The following is a 21687-nucleotide window of genomic DNA, read 5'->3' on the forward strand; positions in this document are numbered from 1 at the left end:
ATTCATTGCCATTATGCATCTAGGCTTCATCAGCACAATACATCATCACTATTATTAGTTTCCTGTCTTATACTATTATAAAGAAATTTTCTCTTGTATTATTTTTTATTTACATCTAGAAAAAATATTCAGTGTTCTCATTGCATCTGTGGTAATTATGTAAATATATAATAAGTATTATTTTTTTTTTATGTTTATGGCTGCTTCTATTAGTGTTTTTTAAACTAGTGTTTATGTTTTTTATTAATTTTGTTCAACAGTATCTTGATTTTATTTATACTTTGTTGTTTAACTTTTTAATGTTTCCTTTACAAGTCTAGATAATGTCTAGATTAGGCGGTAAAGACATTCATAGCTAAACAAACAAAAAACGTTACTGTAAATGTTGTGAAAATTATGACTGAAGAAGCAAGTCAGTACTTTTATTATTAATTAAAAAAAAATTACAACAGACTGTAAATGGTACCGGGATGTCTAAAAGAATTGTAAGAATTAAAAAAGAGCCATTAACTTTAAAACCATTGTCATCTCAGAAACAGAAAAGCACTGAAAAGAAAGCAACTGGCACAAGCAATTTCATTAGTGCACAGTAATAAATTTTTATTCATCTGAAGATTGTTCAATTAATAAACACAAGACCAACAGTACCATTACACCCAAGAAGATAAGGTAGCAAATTTTCCAACAAAAATTATACAGTTGACTGACTAAAGAAAAAGAAAATTAGTTTAGGGGAAGATTTTATGTTAAAAGTGGAATCTTGCAAGATAATGAAACGATAAGGAAAAGACAAAAAAATTCAAATTAGATGAATAGCATAGAACACAGAACTATATGCTTACATTTACCAATGCTACGGTTACACGTACCCAAATTATCACATTGAATTAAATCCCATAGTATTAACATGTAAGCTCAAGTCAAAAATAAGGTTGCATGTCATAATGTTCTATGTCAAACAGTTGATGCAGGTACGCCAAATACCCAATTATGTATAACCAGTTATGTAAAAAGACAAATTCCACTAATTATATAACAGAACTGAATAATAGGTATACAACTGTTGAACAGAACATGTAAGTATTAAAAACACATTAAAATAAAACTGAATTTACACCAGATAAACTGTTCCTTGAATGATGTAACAACAGCATCTAATGAGATTTTTTCTGTCAGTTGCTACAATTTTCTGCTGGTAGTGCAGAAACAAACTGGTTGAGAAAAAGCAATACATATTAATATGTAACTCATTTTACATGTTATATGGTTTGGCATTGCCACTTGCGAATATGCTTATAATGTGAATGAAATATAACTAAATTCAGGAATTAACATTATTTTTTATTATAGCATTCATTATTTTCAATAATTTTATTTATAGTTTTTATTTTTACAGAAGCCCTTTTGTTATGAATTCAACTATAATTTGGTAATAAATGTAAACGATTCAACATAAATTTTAAAATAGATATTGCTTTCAAATAAAGTAATTATTATCGTTTAATTAAATACAAAAAATTATATACAATTAAACATTAAAAATTCAAAACAAATCGGAAGATGGATAGTTTAAATTCTCAACAAGTTAAAATTTTAGAACATACAGTATATTATTATAAAGAAACATTATAATAGAACACTAAAATTAATAACAGAAAAACAATAAAAACACAAGTCATTTATATATATATATTTATTGTGGTTAAAAGAAAATTACAGCTTGAACAATATAAATTGATTATTTGAATAAATTGCATAGAAATACATACATTACATATAGCAGGCAACAGCAGAATATTTTTAGATAGCCAGAATCATAATTAATAGATTATTAATAAAATATTTATTTTTAACAAATGAAAAATTATTTGAAATATTTGCTAATTTTTTTTATTCATCATTAATTTAAAATTTATTACTCAAAAATTTAATTTTAGTAACCTTTTAGAATCGGAAGATGAGTGATGAGATGAAGGTCCAAACAGTCCCATCGAAGAGACTTGGATAATGGACCGACTAAAATGTTCTTATAAAAGATTATATATATTCAAAGATAACAACTAACCACCAAAACAGTAACAGTAAAACCTAAAAAAACTAATATCAATTTTCACGGGATCCCACATCAGTCTGAACACAATTCTATAATTACATCAAACAAATAACAAAAAAGAAATAAAAACTTAAGTTAGAAAACAAACCCTCTACCACAAAATTTGTAATAACTCCACTTTTTTAGGTTTTTTTGTTACTGTATTTTGGTGGTTAATTTGTTATTTTTTGAATATGTTGTAGAATTATTTGAATTTTCAAAAAAATTATTTTATATATGTTTAAGCACATCAATTTTTTGTTTTATAAGAATTATGATTTTGTAATGTTGCTGTGATCAAGGTTTTACCACAGTTTTCCTTGGTCCATAAAGGCAAATTCTGAGGTAGTTCCTTTTATTAATCCATGGAGTAGCACAACGATGTATACCACGTATTGAAATTGATTTGTCTTGTTTACATCACTCATATGAAGGCACAATTCTGTTCATACATTTTGTAAATTAAGCATAGTAAATGATTGTTACTCAATAAAGCACAATAATTTTTTGATTTATTTATAATGGAAACATACCTGATCTGTTTTTTTTTTTAATTTTTTTGTTGCAAAACCAGAAATACATATATATGGCAAATATCAGTACACAGGATCAAAATACTATTTATACTTTTATCTTCAAACAATCAGAATAGATTACATAATTGTAAATTTCTATGTTTGAGTTTATTTCTCAAAGTACTTTAAGAACTTTTATTCTGTTAATCAACATATATGGATTACATTCATTGTAATTTTCTTCTCATATTATACAGGCCTTTTTTAACATTATATATATCAAAAATACATTCTTAATCAATTGTTAGAACTAAAATGTAATATACTCGTACTTATAATGAACTTATAATGAACGGGTCACATAATGTGTTTTTTTCACTCAATTCTTTCTATATTCTCTTCAAGAATAATTTTTTTTTTGTTTTTTACAGGGAAAAAGAACATCAAATGCGGAAGAAATTTATTAATCATAAATATTTATTATAATTAAAATTGTAATATCATAATGTATATGTATTTTAAATTTACGTTATATGCCTGTAATCTGACAATGTATCATAGACATAAATATTGCTAGGCTGTTCTTATCAAGGTTTTGCCTTGATACAATAGGGCAAATGCCAGAACAGTTCATTTAGTTTTCCGTGGAATTTAATCTCTGATATCCTTATTCACATCTAAAATAATAAAAATAAATATTAATTACTTTTTTTATTCTTGAGTAAATTTTCGCCGGTTTCACACCCTCTGATAGCAAAAATCATATCACTGAATGTTGCTCTTCCACGTACACGTTTCAAGTGAAGCTGACATTCTGAAATCAACAAAAAAAGAATATGTTAAGATTAATTATGATCACACAGTTGATTATATGTGTTCCCAAAGTTGCCAACTTGACCCTCAAAAAGTTTCATTGTCACTGGATGAACCACTTTTTCTCTACATCAATTTGTCGCTTTAATTATTAAATGTCCCTCGTAATTCTTTCAGTCATCTGATTCAATAAACCTATCAAGATATCTCAAAGTTCTGTGGAGAGTTGTCTACTCTTAAAATACATCTTCCCATATTTTGGGAATATTTTCACCATGTAACAATTTCTCACTTAGATCATTCTGTCTTGTCAAGTATTTTGAAGTAGAATGAATCTGATACTGATTCCATTAGAAAATGGTATAACAGATGGTAAAAGAATATTAAATAACGTCTCACATCAATGGATCATTTAATAATATATTTTATTGGAGCCTCTATCAAAATATGATTCTTTCTGCTTATAAAACTAAGATTATACATTTCATTAAAACATCTTCCTTCACAAATTCTTAAAACATCTTCCTTAACAAATTCTTCTATCATCTGAATGATGAAACATAAATCTTTATTACTGCAGCGAAAAGACATTTAGCATAGTCATGGTTTATATTTTGAGAATTTTGCTCCAGATGTTACAAATTTTGCAGGCTTTCTTATTCTCAAACCTACATAATGTGATCCTTTACCAATGATTTATGAAGATTATCCCTTTTGGTTGCATCATTAATAAATTGGCAATACATGAATGTAGGATTATTGCAAATATTTCTTAAAACCAGATCAATCAATTATGGAAAAACAGGTTATCTATTCTCATTATTAAACTTATGTAATTTAGAAATGATTATTGACTTCATGATACTTAAATGATTATTGCTGTACATAGCATGAGTTCCTGATAATTCAGTTTGTATCATGTTATCAATTTTAAACAAATTATTAACTATAAAATCTGACTTTTTATAAAGACAATAGATTTGTTATTTATATTATAATTAAGGTAATAAATTATAATCAGGAGATATGTTTAAAAGTTTTGTTTTTTTAATTTTTGGGGGGAAATGATGTAACCTGATGTGCATGAGAAGTAAATTAAACTGTAAATTTATACAATTAAACTCTGATATGAGTTTTATCGTATTAATGTTAAGATCACCTGTTTTTAATTTCAATTAATTACATATCATTAGAAAAGAATTAAAAATATTTTAATTATGACTCTTTGAAGTTGAAATTGTATGGTAGAGTGAAGATTTATGGAAAGCAGTTTCTTCATGTTCATGGGAGAATAAACCATTATATGGTTCAAACATGGTATAAGAATGTTATTAACTGCACACAAAAGCCACTGAAATTAGAACCAGCTGGCTTATATATAATGGATTTAGGATTTTTATTAAAGTAAATTTTTTTATACACGTTTATTTTATTACATCATTCTCATTAAAATTTTAGTGAGAAATATTAAAATGTATATTAATGCAAAGTTCAATACTAAGTTCAGGGTTTGTTAAATGACTTATTAATGCGTTGCAATCAGTGGTTAAAAACAGCCAAGCAGTACTTTAGTCAGAATGATGCAACTGATATAATTCAGTCCTAACGTAACAATACTAATACATGCACAGGCAGTAAGTGTCATAATTATTAATGTAGTTCATTTTTTTTTATGTTATGGTTTAATATAACATATCTCGAAATGCATACATATATTTATTACATTATTTGCAAAATAAAAGTTCATAAAATACATCATGGATCGATAATCGGTCATATATTACTCAATTCTGATTTAGAAAGTTCTTAGTTCAAATCTTGCTCAGGCTTAGTATTGCTACAAATATTTCATATTTTACGTTTACATAACAATACATTACATATATCAAGTCAGAGATGGGTAGACATGATACATGAATAAAAAAAACTGCTCTAGCATTTACATGGATGGATAAAAGAAAACCACAGTAAAGTCTAGATCAGAGTAGTATCGCAGACTATACAATTATTCTTTATCTTAAAATTAAATTCTTTTTTCTTCATGTATTTACATGAAGATAGTAATTACAAAATTAACTACAAAATAATTCGCAATTCATTAGACGTCAATGAAAATTATTCAATCACATGTTTATATATAAAAGGGCTGTCCGGAAAGTAACTTATGTTTTGAAATAAAAAACCAACCAAATAAAAAAAAATAAATTTTATTATATACACATTTAAACGGGATAATCTTAAATATTTTTCTACACAGTCGCCATCTAAATTGAGGCACTTATAGCGATCATGCACAAGCTTTTCAGTTCCTTCTCTGTAGAAATCTGCTGCCTTCGATTTTTTCCAACCCAATTTGCACAAAACTTCTGATAACCAAGCTTGACCCGATAAAATTTCATGCAATAAACTTCGTAAAATTTTGGGGAAATGAAGTGAGAGTTATGTAATCATAATGTGGTAATTTTCACAAATTTTATAGTTGATTTTCATCATCGGTTCATCAGTCACAAGGCTAGGCCGACCACTGTGGTTCTCTTCATGAACACTGGTGCGGCCATTTTTAAACTGAATGCACCACTGCCTCACTCCACCTTCACTAATTATTCTATCTCCGTACACCTCACAAAGTCGCCAATGAATTTCAATCGGTATGAGGTTTTTCTATTCAAATCGTAGGATTTTCTATTGAAGCACACATTTCAATAATTCACAATGAACAAAGTAGAAAGCTCACAGTCCACACACTACAACAACTTGATGTGTACTGAGTATAGAAACGTTTTGACACCAAAATGGCGACTCTATCCCCACCTATCTCCATGCTAGGCACAAACTTAAGTTACTTTCTGGACCGTCCTCATACATTGAATGGGATACAGAAAATTCAAGAGTTTAAAAAAAATGTTTGATTAGTTTATTTTAAAATTCATTGACAGATTAATATTTTCTGTAAAATAAAATCTTTTAATTATATTTTAAATAGATTTGTTATAAGATTTTTTTAAACTGTTTGGTATTTTATTAAAAAATAAAAACATATAAACATTAATAAGAACATTAAAGCACTGTATTAATTTACAAAAGAAATGGTTCTTTTACTTCGTTTGGAACAGATGTATTTTTAAAAATATTTCTCTTTTTTTTTAAATAATAAACTTTTCTGTTTATAAAAGATAGCTCTTTCATTACCACAAAAAGAAGGATAAAATTTTTAATTTTCTAAATATTAGTCCACATAATTCATACTTATGGTGCCAAACATTGATCAGACATCCCAACCCCATAGGGGAAGACACCCACCTTGTGACGCTTCCGATCGCCACACCACCCTCCTGTTCCTAGCCCTGATGACATTGATCAGACAGCCTTTTTTTAATCTTAAAAATTTGTTCTGACTTTGAGGGAAGTGATGACATTATACTTTAGATATCCATCCACAGAATAATTCTTTTTCACTCCTATTTTCAATTTTTTATTTTTTAATAACTGTCTTCAGATATTAATAGAGGTCTATCATTTACGAAGACTGTAATAATGAATAGTTCAAGATTTTGAGGAAGATCATTATATAAAAGAATGACCGAGGATGCTTCCCTTTGAGTTAGACATCTTGAAGTGACATTGAAATTTGAAATTTCACTACCTGTTAACAATTAGTAAGGTATGATTTTAACCAAAAGTAAGCAGTTCCTCTGATAAGATAACTATTTTCACCGTTTTCACCGACAAAAAATACAGAACTAAGTTGAATGCTTTACTGAGATGGCAAAAAATTGAGAAATTATAATCTTTTTGCCGACTACAGAATTTAAAATATTTTCTAACGACCGTGAAATGGTAGTTTTTCCTAATCACACTGAAAGTTTGTTTGATAATATGAGATTAATTATAATTTATGACCTTCTTATGTACCATATATACCTCCTTATATTTTAGTACCTTCTTATGAAATTATAAGTTGTAAGCAAATAGAGTATTAAAAAAATGTAGGTTTTACATTAAAAAAAATTTGTGAAGGTCTGTAAAAAATATTACATGAATATAAGCCCGATGGATTTCATTCATTCATTAATTACAATCAAGGCAGGATTTTTAATTAATTTATTTAATAATTTTAACTTTAAATTGCTGGTGTCATATTCATATTGTAACTTGATTTTACGAGTTCAGAAAAATAAAAATTAAACAAGAAACTTAAACATTAGCTTATAAAGATTTAAATAAGTATAATAGTTAAAAATTTTAATAATCACAATAGTTAAGTGGATAACTCTTTTTTAAGGTTGTAAAAGCATTTGGCAAACATAGACGATGAAAAATTTAAATAAAGTCTGAAAATTAGAAAAAATTTATTTTGTTAGTGTAAATTACAAGTTCAGTTAAATACTGAGAGCAGGTAATTCCCATTCTATCAATATTATTTAAAAGTTAATTCTCGTCTGAATTTAAAATTGTGGTGGTTTATATGGAACAAGACATGATACACAACTCATAAAAAAAATGGTATAGTGATTTTAAAAAGAACAAGCTTCTCATCCAAGGTATACCTAGAAAAATGAGAAGTGAAGTGGTAATTTCTTCATGCAAATCAGGAAGCCAAAGTTTCCTGAAATTCTGGCTATATTCTGATCTGATGAGGAATTGAAACAGTATTTCATTGATCCCATGAATCTCTCTTGAATCTTTGAAAATGTAAAATCCTTTCTGGAGTACATTGTTATCAATTTAAATAACCTTGGATAAATGTCCTTATCATCTCTTCACAGTTAATCAACACAAACATTTCTCCAAAACTAATATTAATATTATTATGTGTTTGGAATTACATTTAGGAATTTTGAAAAATGTATCTTTTGATAATATCTATAGATGTGAAGAACTAATGTTATGAATCAAATTAAAAAAGGAAGTGATTTTTAATTTGACTCATATTTATATTTTTTGTATTTGTTAAAGACTGTTCTTTACTGAATACTGACGTTGACAATTATTTAAAAGTTTTTTTTATAAGTTTCTCCGGTAGTCCTATTTTAAGTTTATTTTGCATAACTCAGTAGAACATGTCTTAAACTTGATGTGAAGATATTTAAATTTTTTTTAATCAGAAAACTTAAAAGTAAAAAAATTATACATATTTCTTCACCTCAGAGAATGTAATCTCACGCTTAGAATAGTCTTTAGTTTAACTGTCTCCAGTCCCTTACAGTTATATTCTGAGATATATTCCGAGATCTTGGCCAATAACTTACGTGGTTCATTTTTATCTACCTACTTACTATCAGCAAAACAGATAGTTTTTTTTTTTTTAACTCATTCTACATTAAATTGGAATGTATACAAATCAGAAAAACATGTAGAATTTATATTCTCTGTTACATTAAGTACAGTACATTATAAAAAACTCACAAAATGAAAGTGAATATAAAACTGAACGTATGTTAAATTGTGTACACAATGTACAGTATAACACTGTTATGGTATAGAATAAGAGTGTCACTGATCATTTGCAATAACAACAAAACTTATTGGAAATTCCACTGGTTCAGTGTTTACAAAAAATTTTAATTGATTTATTTCTTGTAATGTACAGATAGACACAGAAGGGACAATCCATTTGAAGTGACCCAAGGGTGGTTGCTTGACCAATTCAAAAAAATTGAAACTTACCCACTTGTTTTCTACATATCTCAGAACCCTAAACTTTAAGGTTAAACTTTCAACCTTTTTTTTTTAAGCAATTTACCTGTGCTGCCATTTTTGTTGTGGGGAGTACATCTACTTTTGTGATCGTAAGGGTTTACAGAAAACATCATAACTAAAAAACTATTGGTCCTGGAAGGATGAAACAAAAAGCAATTTAATCATATTTTCTCAAGGTAAAAGATTGGTCCAGTGGTTTATTTGCCTATCTCTCTTCTTTCTCTGAGAAAATTACCAATACGTTTGAACGTGAAAAATGGTGAAATTTCACTTTTATTTTTTTTAATTTTTTTCAAGAGGCAGGGATGGCATATACAGTTTGAATTATTTTTTTATATGTAGGTATATGTTAGTGGTTTTACCATAAATAATTTTAATGGTGATATACTTATCCCTAAAATTTTTATGAATTTTTGAAAAATAATTTTTTTTTAAAAATTCAAATTTTGGCTTCGAGTAACCCTGGTGATAAAAAATCCCAAATTTGCAAAACTTGCAATGTTTTTGTAGATGTTTATGGCAAATAAAGAAGTTTCTTGTGCATTGCACTAATAAAAAAATCACTACCTCTCAAAAATCATGAAAAACCTGTTGAAAGCAATACCATTTAGACTCACCAAATAAGTGCTCCAAGGGGGTTTCTTGTCTTTTTGGCACTTTAATATTTTTATACTTATTACTACAGTCGAAACAGACTTGTCTGAACCAATCAACTGCAGTGTTCATGTTATAACAGGCGCTTGAAGTCATTTCCAGCTGTCAGGAAGATTCATGTTGCATCATTTAGCTTTGCAGTTACAAACTGGTCAGTCTGACATTAGTCAGTGACCTGTTCCCATCTTTACTAAGCGTCTCAAATTTCATCCTGTATTTGGAAGTGTTTATTAAATAAATAAGCTTTACTTAGTATTACACCAGCAAATCTTAAAATCTGTTAAATTTTTACATTTTTTAAAAGTAATTTCAAATAAATCAATGAATAAACAATGTTCCATATGTGACTGAAGAATGTCATAAAACATTGTGTGGTACAGTGCCAAAAACCCATTAAAATTTGTGAATTTAGTGATGAAAACCAACAATTTATTTTTTTGTATTAATTCAGATGTCACTAGTGTTTGTACATATCATGAAAAAAACTTTTTAGCAAAATTTTGTTACATCTATGCACACTTCAGTATGACCCTATGAGAATTCATAAAAAAAAACAGTTAAGAGAAACTTAAGACATAACATTGGAACAAACTGAAAAAGAACACATTTTTCTAAATTTAAATGTCTCATTGTGTTAACAGTTTCAAAAATATTTTTTCTCAACAGAACAATGAACTATACGAATGCAAAGACCAAGAGATACATTGCTCTACATCACAATATTGAACATTTGGATGATGCTTGAGGCATTTTGGGTGTACCACCTCCATCAAAATTGAAAAAATTAAGCAAAGAACAAAGGCCAACAGCATTAAAATTTAAAATAAATAAGCTATCTGAAAAATTAAAAAAGAATTTTGTACTGTGTTGTGACTCAAAAGTTTCTGAAAATGCTTAAATCTTCTTCACACGAATATGATAGTCTTATTTTAAACCAAAAGAAAGATGTAATCTTGATTCTAAAGAAGATAAGGTTAAAATTATCAGTTTATTTCCCCAATCTTGGACCATATCTAAAACAATATCAGAGTTCAATGTGTCTGAGCGTTTCGTTACTAGAGAATTAGTTAATGAGCACAGCATTCTACCAGAGTTAGGTAAAATACATAAAACAGGAATTAGTAACAACAAAATTAAAAAGTTGTGTTATCTTATGAAGATGACAATAATAGCAGGTTGTGTCCTGGTAAAAAAGACTGTGTTAGCACATGTGTTATTGGTGTCAAAGTGCATAAGCAAAAGTGCCTTGCTTTGATAAATTTAAATGAATTTTATTTCTCCTTTAAAAGTGAAAACCCTGAGGAAAAAATTGGAAGATCAGAGTTCAGCGAACTCCATCCAAAATGACGTATCTTGGTAGTGCAATCTGGCACTAATACACTTTGTGTCTGCACCCACCACCAGAACATCTTATAATTGATGGTCCCAAACGAAAAGATAGCAAAGGCAAGCCTGCAAAGGCCATTAAACAGTCAGATACTAAACGTTGATGAAATGTATTCATTTTGTAATCAGAAGCTGAAAAACATAAAGTATTTTTTTTATTAAATCAGGTGAGATATCCAAGATTTCAGAAACTCTAAAAAAACCTTTTTGACTGCTGTGAAAGAGTTGTTGGTACTAGAAGCTACCATAAGTATGTTCAATGCCTACCATAAGAAGGCATTGTAAGATGTTACTTTACTTCAAACTCCAAGGACTATGAAGACCATGCTGTGCCAAGTATTGTACCACATTCACTTAAGGAAAAAGACTATTGTTTCTGTATATGACCATCAGTGGTGGGTAGGAGAAGTGGTAGATATTGGCTTCAAAAATGATGTTATCCAGGTACATTTTTTCCACCCAGCTAGACCATCATCATTTCAAAAGTCTCAACCAGTGTGGGTACCAATCTGCAAAGTCCTGTGAAAGTTGACATCACTTGAACTAACTACAGTGGTGGGTCGTTCTCGCACAATTTTAAGAGAATGATCAGAAGAGATATCAAAGCTGTTGGTTAACCACACTAAATAATAAACTTTCATTGCTACAAAATTCGGCTATATCATTGAAGAATAATTAAAATTTTGCTACAATTTATTTATTTCTTCTATAATGTTTACAAAAATAAAAATGAATTCTATAAAAACGATGTAGGCTACTCATTGAAATATCAGTTTGGGTAAGTATTATTAGAAGCATTTTTGAATCAAAATTGTATTAGGCTACTGTTATTGGTTAACCCTCCTCTATGAATCATGAGACCTTGCCGTTGGTGAGGGGGCTTGAGTGCTCAGGGATACAGAGTAGCTGGACCGAAGGTGCAACCATATCGGAGAGGTATCTGTTGAGAGCCAGACTAAGGAATGATTCCTGAAAGAGGGCAGCAGCTCTTTCAGTAGTTGTTAGGGGCGTGAGTCAGGACGACTTAAACGGCCGTATCAACATCACCCAGTCCTCTGAGTACTGCGCAGCTGAAAGCAATGGAAAACTACAGCTGTTTTTTTTTTCCAAGAAAATGTGGCTCTGCATTTTCAAAAGCAATAATGGAGGCGCCTTCCTTGGTAAAATATTCCGGAGGTAAAATAGTCCCCCGTTCGGATCTCCGGGTGGGGACTACTAAGGAAGGGGTCACCAGAAAAGTAAAAAATAACATTCTACGAGTTGGAGCGTGGAATGTTAGAAGCTTAAAAAAGGTTGGTAGGCTAGAGAATTTAAAAAGGGAAATGGATAGGGTAAACGTGGATATAGTAGGAATTAGTGAGGTTCGGTGGGAAGAGGAAGGCGACTTTTGGTCGGGTGACTTTAGAGTAATTAACTCGGCATCAAATAATGGGCAGGCAGGAGTAGGTTTCGTGATGAACAAGAAAATAGGGAGGAGAGTGGAGTATTTCAAGACGCATAGCGATAGAGTCATTGTAATAAGGATAAATTCAAAACCTAAACCGACAACAATTGTTAACGTCTATATGCCTACAAGCGCCCATGATGATGATGAGGTAGAATGTGTATACGAAGAGATTGATGAAGCAATTAAACACGTAAAAGGAGATGAAAATTTAATAATAGTTGGAGATTGGAATGCAAGCATTGGAAAAGGCAAGGAAGGAAATATAGTGGGTGAATACGGGCTGGGCAAAAGGAATGAAAGAGGGGACCGACTTATAGAGTTTTGCACGAAGTATAATTTAGTAATTGCCAACACCCAATTTAAAAATCATAATAGAAGAATATACACTTGGAAAAAGCCAGGCGATACTGCAAGGTATCAGATAGATTATATCATGGTTAAGCAAAGATTTAGAAATCAACTCGTGGACTGCAAAACTTACCCTGGAGCAGACATTGATAGCGACCATAATTTGGTGATAATGAAATGTAGATTGGGGTTTAAAAACCTGAAGAAAAGGTGTCAGATGAATCGGTGGAATTTAGAGAAGCTTGAGGAAGAGGAGGTAAAGAAGATTTTTGAGGAAGACATCGCTAGAGGTCTGAGTAAAAAAGATAAGATAGAAAATGTAGAAGAAGAATGGGAGAATGTTAAAAAGGAAATTCTTAAATCAGCAGAAGCGAACTTAGGCGGAATAAAGAGAACTGGTAGAAAACCTTGGGTTTCAGACGATATATTGCAGCTGATGGATGAACGTAGAAAATATAAGAATGCTAGTGATGAAGAAAGTAAAAGGAACTATCGGCAATTAAGAAATGCTATAAACAGGAAGTGCAAACTGGCGAAAGAAGAGTGGATTAAAGAAAAGTGTTCAGAAGTGGAAAGAGAAATGAACATTGGTAAAATAGACGGAGCATACAGGAAAGTTAAGGAAAATTTTGGGGTACATAAATTAAAATCTAATAATGTGTTAAACAAAGATGGTACACCTATATATAATACGAAAGGTAAAGTCGATAGACGGGTGGAATATATTGAAGAGTTATACGGAGGAAATGAATTAGAAAATGGTTTTATAGAGGAAGAAGAGGAAGTTGAGGAGGATGAAATGGGAGAAACAATACTGAGATCTGAATTTAAGAGAGCATTAAAAGATTTAAATGGCAGAAAGGCTCCTGGAATAGACGGAATACCTGTAGAATTACTGCGCAGTGCAGGGGAGGAGGCGATTGATAGATTATACAAACTGGTGTGTAATATTTATGAAAAAGGGGAATTTCCGTCAGACTTCAAAAAAAGTGTTATAGTAATGATACCAAAGAAATCAGGGGCAGATAAATGTGAAGAATACAGAACAATTAGTTTAACTAGTCATGCATCAAAAATCTTAACTAGAATTCTATACAGAAGAATTGAGAGGAGAGTGGAGGAAGTGTTAGGAGAAGACCAATTTGGTTTCAGGGAAAGTATAGGGACAAGGGAAGCAATTTTAGGCCTCAGATTAATAGTAGAAGGAAGATTAAAGAAAAACAAACCAACATACTTGGCGTTTATAGACCTAGAAAAGGCATTCGATAACGTAGACTGGAATAAAATGTTCAGCATTTAAAAAAAATTAGGGTTCAAATACAGAGATAGAAGAACAATTGCTAACATGTACAGGAACCAAACAGCAACAGTAGCAATTGAAGAACATAAGAAAGAAGCCATAATAAGAAAGGGAGTCCGACAAGGATGTTCTCTATCTCCGTTACTTTTTAATCTTTACATGGAACTAGCAGTTAATGATGTTAAAGAACAATTTAGATTCGGAGTAACAGTACAAGGTGAAAAGATAAAGATGCTACGATTTGCTGATGATATAGTAATTCTAGCCGAGAATAAAAAGGAGTTAGAAGAAACAATGAACGGCATAGATGAAGTCCTACGCAAAAACTATCGCATGAAAATAAACAAGAACAAAACAAAAGTAATGAAATGTAGTAGAAATAACAAAGATGGACCACTGAATGTGAAAATAGGAGGAGAAAAGATTATGGAGGTAGAAGAATTTTGTTATTTAGGAAGTAGAATTACTAAAGATGGACGAAGCAGGAGCGATATAAAATGCCGAATAGCACAAGCTAAACGAGCCTTCAGTAAGAAATATAATTTGTTTACATCAAAAATTAATTTAAATGTCAGGAAAAGATTTTTGAAAGTGTATGTTTGGAGTGTCGCTTTATATGGAAGTGAAACTTGGACAATCGGAGTATCTGAGAAGAAAAGGTTAGAAGCTTTTGAAATGTGGTGCTATAGGAGAATGTTAAAAATCAGATGGGTGGATAAAGTGACAAATGAGGAGGTACTGCGGCAAATAGATGAAGAAAGAAGCATTTGGAAAAATATAGTTAAAAGAAGAGACAGACTTATAGGCCACATACTAAGGCATCCTGGAATAGTCGCTTTAATTTTGGAAGGACAGGTAGAAGGGAAAAATTGTGTAGGCAGGCCACGTTTGGAATATGTAAAACAAATTGTTAGGGATGTAGGATGTAGAGGGTATACTGAAATGAAACGACTAGCACTAGATAGGGAATCTTGGAGAGCTGCATCAAACCAGTCAAATGACTGAAGACAAAAAAAAAGTTATTGGTTAATTTATCATTAAATTAGGACTTACATTAATAATTTAAAAAAAAACTATTTTAAAAATATTGAAAACGTCAATTTCAACAACATGGGGGCTAATACAAAAAATGTAAAGTGAAAAGAAGATAAGAAACCCCCTTGGAGCACTTATTTGATGAGTCAAAATGGCATCACTTTTAACAGGTTTTTTGATATATTTGAGAAGTTCTAACTTTTTTTGTTAAACAATACACAAGAAACTTTTTTTTGCCATAAACATCTACAAAAACTGCAAGCTGTGCAAATTTGGGATTTTTATCACCAGAGTTACCAAAATTTGAATTTTTAAAACAAAATTATTTTTCAAAAACTCATAAAAATTTAAGGGTAAGTATATCACCATTAAATTATTTATGGTTAAACCAGTAACATATATCTACATATAAAAATATAATTCAAACTGTGCTTGCCACCCCTGCCTCTTGAAAAAAATTACCAAAAGTGAATTTCACAATTTTTCATGGTAATTATTGGTAACTTTCTCATAGAAAGAAGAGAGATAGATAAATAAACCATTGGACCAATCTTTTACATTGAGAAAATATGATTAAATTCCTTTTTGTTTCATCCTTCCAGGATCAACTGTTTTTTAGTTGTGGTGTTTTCCATAAACCCTTACAATCACAAAAATAGGTGTGCTCACCATAACAAAAATAGCCGCCACAGGTAAATTGCTTAAATAAAAAAAAAAAGGGTGTTAAGGTTCTAAAACATCTAGGAAACAAGTGGGTAAGTTTTAATTTTTTTTGAATTGGTCAAGCAACCACCCTTGGGTTACTTCAAACGGATTGACCCCTCCCACATTTTCAAAAAATGTTCCTCTAGGGGATTTTTTGATTTCTTTTTCTGAATGAAATTTCAATCCAAAAAATATGTTGTTTTGAATTTGTTCTTACCAATGACATGAATCTAGATAAACTAGGAAAGGGAGCATAGTATAATGGTTATCAAAATACGCTAATCTTACTACAAAATTGACACCAAAGGTTTCATCAGGTAGCATCTGGCTATTTTCTTGACCAGAATGGATTCAAAATTTTATGTGATCCAGAGGTACCACTTAGTAAATATTTTAAAACACCACTTAAGGGGTTTCATACAGTTGTACTTCATTAGTACTTAACATTCATGGCATATTTGTTCATCATTGGCAATTTTGGTCCCATAGCTGCACTTCTAAAATCTTTGTTTAAAAATTCAATAATAGGTCTCTTAACAGAAAAGCCTATCATGACTATCATGATCTAACTATTTTTGTGTTGTTAATGAAGTATAAAAACCTTCACACTTCTTCAAACTTATTTACACCCATTGTTTCCATTAATTGGTTATCTACATTAGCATATCAATATGATCTGGTATTTTCTAATTTAACAATCAACATTGTAATTAACATACTTAATAATTTATGCAATGCTGGGTCAGAAAGTATAAACAGTTTATTTGGTTTAATTTGTACACTGTACCTATGTGTATCTTCTGTAATCAAATTTATCAAAAAAGTATGAAAAGACTTGATAAGGTGTGCCTAAATCATTAAAATTATATAAGTATGGAGAACCACAAAAATCGATGTCAGTCAGTCGCTCAAACACTTTGGTTTTTCCAGATAGGTCTAACCTATCAAGAGTTGTAATGTTCAAATCCTAGTAAAGGCAGTTACTTTTATAAGGATTTGAGTACTAGATAGTGGATATCAGTGTGCTTTGGTGGTTGGGTTTCAATTAGCCACACATCTCAGCGACTTGAGACTGTACAAAACTACACTTCATTCACATTCATACATATCTTCCTCTGAAATTTAATACCTAACAGTGGTTCCAGAGGGTAAACAGAAAAGATAGGTCTAACCTGGATATTAGAGGATTTGTTACTAAGTGGCTTTTCATAAATGTCTGTATTATTTATAATATTGTCGGTATTGCAAACCTGTTGGTTTACATTATTTAAAAACAAGTTAAGTTTGATTCTCAAACTTAACCTCACTATTTTTATTTTCGAAAACTTCTGGTAAATTCACATTACTAAAACTAGGTGTTACCTCATTTTGACTATTAACTGTCTTAATACTCTCAAAGTTTACTTACTGAAACAGAAGTTGTTTCGCAAACCTAATTATACAATCACTGTCTACCGGTCATTTCAAAATTTGTATTAATTAGCTCATCCAAAATATCATCACTTAATGTTTACACTTATCAAAACAATTAATAAAAGATGATCATATTTTTTCACAAAAAAGAAGCATATTTTAGTTCAAATAAGATGGTAAATTCAATCACTGATATCAAAGAATTACGTACCACAAAACTACGAGAAAAATCTAACCTCACTTTTACAAAACATTAACAAAATTATAGCAGTTACTGCATAATGATTCATACTCACTACGTACCATTTGTCTGTTACACAATATTACAATTTTATAAGTAGAATGCCGAAAGTTGTTTAAATGATGTATAACATTTTTTAACTATCATAATATTTTGTACAATTGTTTTTAAACAAGTGCAAAATGTAAGACTATTCAATTAGGATGTTTTTACCCATTATGATTAAATGAAAAAGCGACTACTGTTTGTTTGCTTTTAAAATGTAAAATCAATTGGCTGACAAACGAAATAACAGTACATTATCTCTGTGCACATTAGCTTAATCGCGCCAAAAAAGAAACAATTTGATGTGGACACACATGACGTCCTTGTACGCCTATTAAATTACATTTACACATTTAAAAAAAATGAAAAGTACATAAAATTTTATTTAATTAAAAACTTCTGATATTTTTTTGTTATTATTGAATTATAATTCATTGTAAAAATCTTTTTACAATGAGGTTAACGATGTTGAATAAATTAATATATTTAAATTGAAAAAAGGAGATGAAGTCTGGTTTGATTCGTTGTGCCTACCCCTAAGAGACAAATATTTCTTTAATTAAAACTTTATTTTTCTATAAATCGAACTATTTTTAAATACTCTGGGTTTGTAGCGGCATCTTCTGTGGTTGCCGAATCGGAAGTTACATTGAGCTGGGGCAACTCTCGCTTGATTTTTTGTAATTTTGGTCGCTATTGCTTTGGCTTCTGGAGTTGCAGCCTCCCCATCCGGTATAGGCAGATGTCGCCACAGCCACAGTCTTCATCCTCAGTAATTTCTCAATGACAATGACATCGTTTAATTAATTATTTATTTATAACAGTTAATCAAAAATATAACAACACTACACTACGGGTAACTTTATAACAAATGAACAAATATAGCTGCTATAGTAAATTATTTACTGAATTACAGTTTTTTTTAGTTTTTGTCACATTTTTGTTGTTGTTCTGACATTGCTTCATTTGAAAAGCAACAGAATAAAAATGAAATAATTTCTGAAAATAACACTCTCCAAATTAATGTACCGAAAAGTAATGAAGAACCAATCTGTTCCGCAGGTCAATTTCAAATGCAACAGCCCACATTTTCTACACATCTCTACTAAACTGAATATTCAAACACATTCGGTACAGAAGGATTTGTTTTTAAGTTCAAGTAGTGAAATTGATAACACAGATGATGATAAAGATTATAATCCACCTACAAATGCAAATACAGAGTCATCATCTGACATAGAAGCCACAACAGAAAAAGGAAGGTGCATAATAAACAAAAATTTTACCGCCAGATAGAAAACGCCAAAGGCATACCGACAAATGGTTATGCAATGAGTGTCATATTAACCATTTGTCAGGAGATGCATAAGTTAGCAAGAGGGGGAAAAATGTACCAGCTAGAGGCCTTAAGCCACCTTGTTTATGTAGAATGAAATGTTCAGAAAAAATTTCTGAAAATGATAAGAGTAGCCATATTTAATTCATACTGGGATTTCAAATAAATCGCATGATGTTAAACGGCAATATATAAGGTCTTGTCTAGAAGTTAAACCAGTTGAAAGATCTAGAACTAGGAATGGAACAAAGCAAAAAGAAAATACAATAATTTATAGTTTTAGGGTTAATGGTATTATCATAAAAGTGTGTAAAGTAATGATTCTTAATATCTTGTGCATATCAAATACTATTGTTGAAAATGTTCTTAAAAATGAAAGAACCAGGCGGTGTTATAAAACCTGATGAAAGAGGAAAACACACTCCAATCACAAAAACACCTGACGCTGTAGTAGAGAATGTTGTGGAGCACACTGCCTCTTTCCCAGCGTATGAATCACACTATACATGTGAAAAAACTCAAAAGAAAATATCTGAACCACGATCTAAATTTAGAAAAAATGTATGCTTACATATATATATTATTTACATATTATACACATATTTGGAGTACTGAGCTAAGAAACGGCTATACAAAAATATATTTAACTCAAAATTTCATTTATCTTTTAAAATACCCTACCCTCTCAGATACATGTGACTCATATGCTGCAAAAATTAAGGGCGAGATGTCCTCCTTAGAGAAAGAGTGACTCCAAAGTGAACATGATATGCACCTTGCAGAAGCAAAACTGAGGTATGACATGAAATCAAGTGAAACAGCTGCAGCCAAAGTTAATAAAAATCATAAAATACTAATCATAAAAATCATAATAACAGTAGATTTACAGAAATGTCTGGGAACTCCTCTTATTACAAATTCGATTAGTTGTGGAAAGCTGTGGACTTTTAACTATGTGATATATGACACAGTTCAGATAAATCTGCATTATGTATTAAGTGGGATGAATCTATGGCAGGCCAAAGAGGCAATGAGTTGGCATTGGGATTATTGGATTATTAAAATGGGCTGATGCAAATATACCAAATTCTACCATTGATGAAATTACTTTGTGGTCTGATAACTGTTGGGGTCAAAATAAGAATATGTAGATTATTATATGTTTCTTTTAAATCACTAATAAACCGGAAAATCCTCATTCAGCTGACATTTTGATTTTTAAAGTCTATGCGGGAAACAAACAAATTGTAAGTTTTATGAATGTAACGTTAACTAAATGTTAAAAACAATATTGTTTAATAATAATAAATATAATTGCTAAAATGACTGGAACCATGTACTATTTTTATACAGATAAACAGCAGTATATTCATATATTTTTATTTCTAAACAGAATAATATATTGCATATCATATGCATATAATGTTGTGTGCTTTAGATTAATATTATTATGGCTTGGATTTGGTAACTATTCTAAAAAGTAAGCCAAATTATGAAATTTTTTACAGACACCTTTAAACATGCATTGCGACACATTTAAGTAGTCAAAAAAACATTTTTACGTTTTTAATATTAAGCTACTATAATGTTATTTAGTGCGTATTCGCATATCAAGTATTTTAGAACTTCTTGTACTGTTAGTCTAATTAATTTCTAAAAAATTTGATCAAATAGTAAAATATTTTTGTTTTACTCAATATTAGTTGATATTAATAATTCTTGACTTTTTATATTTAAAAAAAATAAATCACTTTCTGGCAGTAGTTCAGAAACAGAACTTCAACAAAATAATAAACTTCAACAAAATAAACTTCAACGAAATAAACTTCAACAAAAATTATTAAACAGAACTTTTAATCAAACAGCAAGGCAAAAAAACTGAGAAATTTTGGAAAATGGGTTGTGTTTGTAATATATGAAAAACAAGGCACTTGGCTGGTGAAAGCTACATAAGTAAAAAGGATAAAATGTTCCAGCAAAAGAAATGAAACCTTCACGCTTGTGTAGAATGAAACACTACAATAAAATTTTAGATAATGAAAGGAAAGGAATTATTTATTCATACTGGTGTTCCAATAAGATCCATGACCTGAAAAGGCAATCTATATTGTCAAGTATCAAAATAAAACTAAGAATGAAGTAGCATGAACATTGCCAAAGAAAAAATCCATTCTTTATACTTTTAAAATTAATGAGGCAAAATGTTTGTTACGTTATGTTTTTTGAACACTGTTCATATCTAATACTTGTTTTTTAATGTGATTAAAAAACAATAAACTGGTGGATTAATTGAAATGGATCAATGAAGATGAAACATACAAAGTAACAAATCTCCAGACCTGGTAATTCAGAATGTGATATAGTACATAAATTTTTTCCAAATTTAAGTCATTACTGATGGGTAAAGACAAGCAAAGAGTTTTTAAGTTCAGTTTTATGATGAAAATGAAATAGATAAAAGAATTGTGGAACAAAGTGGCTTTATACTAATATTTTTAACACAAAATTCAAGTTATTTAAGCAGCTAAATACAGACAAGTGTGATGTTTGCGATTCCTATGTGGCAAAACTGAATGCAGAGTTAAATACAGTTGAGAAGGAATCAGTTAGTTATAAAAGGAATCAAAAAGTTATGACTACCACCTTTCTGATGCAGA

At 30.0% G+C, this 21687-nt stretch overlaps 1 long non-coding RNA gene across 1 annotated transcript; it reads right to left on the reverse strand.

Annotated features, from left to right (window-relative positions):
- Nucleotides 1-1678: 1678 nt before the first annotated feature.
- LOC142317653 (uncharacterized) lies at nt 1679-17705 on the reverse strand. The gene is made up of 2 exons (XR_012754760.1): nt 17404-17705; nt 1679-3421 (listed from the first exon to the last, which is right to left on the reverse strand). It is a non-coding gene; the product is annotated as an uncharacterized LOC142317653 (long non-coding RNA).
- Nucleotides 17706-21687: the final 3982 nt, after the last annotated feature.

The sequence above is a fragment of the Lycorma delicatula genome, chromosome 1, assembly GCF_047948215.1.
Source record: "Lycorma delicatula isolate Av1 chromosome 1, ASM4794821v1, whole genome shotgun sequence".
NCBI lineage: Eukaryota > Metazoa > Arthropoda > Insecta > Hemiptera > Fulgoridae > Lycorma > Lycorma delicatula.